This window comes from Rutidosis leptorrhynchoides, chromosome 1 (genome assembly GCF_046630445.1).
Source record: "Rutidosis leptorrhynchoides isolate AG116_Rl617_1_P2 chromosome 1, CSIRO_AGI_Rlap_v1, whole genome shotgun sequence".
Classification (NCBI taxonomy): Eukaryota; Viridiplantae; Streptophyta; class Magnoliopsida; order Asterales; family Asteraceae; genus Rutidosis; species Rutidosis leptorrhynchoides.
The window spans coordinates 363,090,380-363,094,165 of NC_092333.1; the positions used below are offsets into that span (position 1 = coordinate 363,090,380).

The 3,786-nt window shown below is 30.8% G+C and overlaps 1 non-coding gene across 1 annotated transcript; it reads right to left on the bottom strand.

Annotated features, from left to right (window-relative positions):
- Positions 1-2,443: 2,443 nt before the first annotated feature.
- LOC139886721 (small nucleolar RNA R71) lies at positions 2,444-2,550 on the bottom strand. Its single transcript, XR_011772593.1, has one exon. It is a non-coding gene; the product is annotated as a small nucleolar RNA R71 (small nucleolar RNA).
- Positions 2,551-3,786: the final 1,236 nt, after the last annotated feature.

Consider the following 3,786-nt stretch of genomic DNA (forward strand, 5'->3'; position numbering starts at 1 on the left):
TTATGGGCAAAAACCAGATAGGTATCAAATAAATCCAGGACAAAGGACAATTAACCCAGCATAATAAATTAAAATCAAAACGTCAAACATCATGATTACGGAAGTTTAAATAAGCATAATTCTTTTATTGTATTTCTCATCGAACTTTCATTTACTCGCAATTTTATTTATTGTCATTTTAATATTGTTATTTATTTTACGTACTTTAATTATCATCATTTATCTGTACGCTTAAAATATAAAATCGACAAACCGGTCATTAAACGGTAAATCCCCCCAAAGTTACCTATAATTACTATATCTAGTTTAACTACTTAATTAACTAATTTGACCTAGTAAGACACCCAATAATAGTGTTTACGGATCGACCTCCCGAACTTTACCTTAGCTATATTATTACACGATAGGTATACTTGCCTTTTGTGTTTTAGTTTAATTTAGGTGATTTCCTGTAGTAAATAAATATAAAACTGATAGCCGTTTCATACACACCCTCTAGAACACATCAAGTTTTTGGCGCCGCTGCCGGGGACACTTTTTGTGTCTTCACAGGGTATTTAAGTTTTTTTTTTTAGTTTTTGATTGATTAAAGATATATTAATTTAAATATAATAATTTAATAAATATAATAATATAATAATATTGAAATAAAATATAATAATATAATAATATTGAAATAAAATATAATAATATAATAATATTGAAATAAAATATAATAATATAATAATAATTTTGAATCAAATTTGAATCGTAAAGTTTTAAAAAGTCGTATTTATTAAATACTTCAGGAGTATATTATGTAACTTATAATTAATAATTTCTATCATGTCGCTTTCATGTGAATAGTAAATTAATTAATTTCGTTTCATTTACTATTCATGAATAGTAAATGAGTTAAAAAAAAGTTTTTTTAAAAAAAATAATAAAAAAATTATTAATTTCGTGAAAAAAAGAGAAAAAAATTAAAAAAAAAATTTAAAATCCTTAAAAAAAGAAATATTAAAATCGTTAAAAAAATTCTAAAAAAAATATAAAAATAAATTTTTTTAATAAAAAATTTAAAATATATATATATATATATATATATATATATATATATATATATATATATATATATATATATATATATATAAATATTTAACATTTTGTTTATAAAATTAAAAATATATATATATTTATTTTAAGTTTTATTACCTTTAGATTTTTAGACTCTAGTTACAACTTTTAATATTAAGTTTAGTTTTGCCATAGTTATTTTTATACTTTTAGATTTTTAGGCTTTGCCGTAAAATCACTTAAGTATTTTTTCTTTAGACTAAGATTTAGGTGGCTTAAAATTTTGCGACGCCGTGTTAAAATTTTAGTATCATTTTAAGTAATTGTCGTTTTTCGTTTAGAATCCCTTTTAAGTTTCGACGCGCTACTTTCTTATTTTTATTTTTCGGCCTTTTATTTTTTCGACGTTTTTCGACGCAATCTTTTTCTTTCTTATTTCTCGACGCTCTAGTTTTTAGGACATAGAATTTTCTATTTCTTCTCTAAAATTTCAAACGAAAAATTATTTTAAGCATTTAAATTGATAGACATCCAAATTTTCTGGTTCGTAGTAATAGTTGGATTTGTTAGTGGCGAGTTGTGGGCTTTCGATTTAAAAGGTCCTGGCTACCTGCTGCATCTATTGGCTATTCGAAACGTGGGCAAAATCAGAAAAGTCTATTAATTTGATAACTTATATAATTTTTATTTTTATAACTAATAGGATATTCAGTGAATGCACCGAGTAAAACGTTCACCACCTTTCATACGTTCACCACCTGTAACTCGATCAAGGCATCTAACCAATATTGTTGCCGTTGATTTTTCTTTAGAATCATCATCTAGTCGAACAAGTTCTCCAACTAAAATTTCCGATAATCCATTTTTTGAACCCGACTTCACAACTGAGAATCCAGAGGATATTCAAGGATAATTCCAAGATCCTGAACCACTAATCATTCCTCCTGAACCACAAATAGTTAAATCAGAATCTTCTAGTGATTCGGATTTAACAAATTCAATTATGGAAGTAGCGGAACCTCAAAGTATGGAAGACCGAATGAGAGCCACACGCACGAGTCAAGGTCACGCCATTAATCAGCCAGATGTTAGAGCATCAGATTTTGAAATCAAAGGACAAATCCTACACATGATCACCAATCAGTGGCAATTTAGTTTTACAACAAAAGAAGATCCAAACGAACATCTTCGAACTTTTAATAGGATTTGTAATCTATTTAAAATCCGAGAAGTTGAGGATGAAACTATTTATCTTATGTTGTTCCCATGGACTTTAAAAGGAGAAGCCAAAGATTGGTTAGAATCGTTACCTGAAGGAACGATTGACTCATGGGATATTTTAGTTGAGAAATTTCTTCAAAGATTCTTTCCGGCATCTAAAGCCGTGAGACTTCAAGAAGAAATTGCCACGTTCGTGCAAAAGCCAAATGAAACGTTATATGAGGCATGGACAAGATTCGAAAGGATGTTGAGAGGATGTCCTCAACACGGTTTAGATACTTTTCAAATAGTGTAAATTTTCTATAAAGGCGTCGACATTGCCACACGAAAAGACATCGACACAGCAGCTGGTGGTTCCATTATGAAGAAAACCGCAACCGAAGCTCACAAGATCATTGATAACACAGCATCCCACTCTCATGAGTGGCATCAGGAAAAAGATATTTTTCATTCATCTGAAGTGGCTAGAGCCGATTCTAGCCATAACTTTGATTCTGTTTCCGCAAAAATAGATGCTTTCGAGAGACGAATGGAAAAGATGACTAAAGATATTCACGCAATACGAATCAGTTGTGAGCAATGCGGTGGACCACACTTAACGAAAGATTGTAATGTTGAGCAAACGATGGAACAACGAGAGAATGTTTCCTACATAAACCAAAGGCTGGGAAATAATTATCAAAATAATTATCAACCGCCAAGGCCAAACTTTAATCGAAATCAAAACATTCTTTACAATCCAAATGGACCCAATAATAACTCATACAACCAACAAGGTCCGAATAACCAACCAACTCAAAACAACACTTTCAATCAACAAAGACCTGGCTTGTATAAACCACCACAACAAACCGAAGAGAAAAAGTCAAATCTGGAAGAAGTGGTATTTAAGCTAGTTGAATCTCAAACACAATTTATTGAAACTCAAACCCAAACGAATGAGAGGTTTGATCAGTCATTTAGAACTCAACAAGCTTCCATTTTAAATCTAAAAAAACAAGTAGGTACTCTTGTTAGATTGATGTGTGAAAGGGAACAAGGAAAGCTACCGAGTAATAATGAAGTAAATCCTCGGAATGAAAATGTTAACATGGTATCAACAAATTCTGAAAAACCAACACCAGAAGATGGGAAAGTTTTAGATTTGAGTAATAATGAAGAAGTTACTACACCACTACCACCCGAGTATGTAAAGCCAGTGGTGGCACCATACAAAACACCCATCCCGTTTCCAAGAAAAGGAGTTGAGTATGAGCAAGTGATAGGTAATAAAGTTTGTGATACATTTGGAAAAACGAAGAAGAAGAAGAATAAGAAAGTGCAAGAAACAAAAACCGTAGAAGTAAACCCGGTGAAGACAGTTCCACCAAAACCTCCATCTAGGGTAGGTGATCCGGGTGAATTTATTGTTCCTTGTCTACTAAGTGACTGTGTCATGTATGATGCACTAGCAGATTTAGGTGCAAGTGTGAGTGTTATGCCTCTTTCATTATATAAGAGATTAGGAGT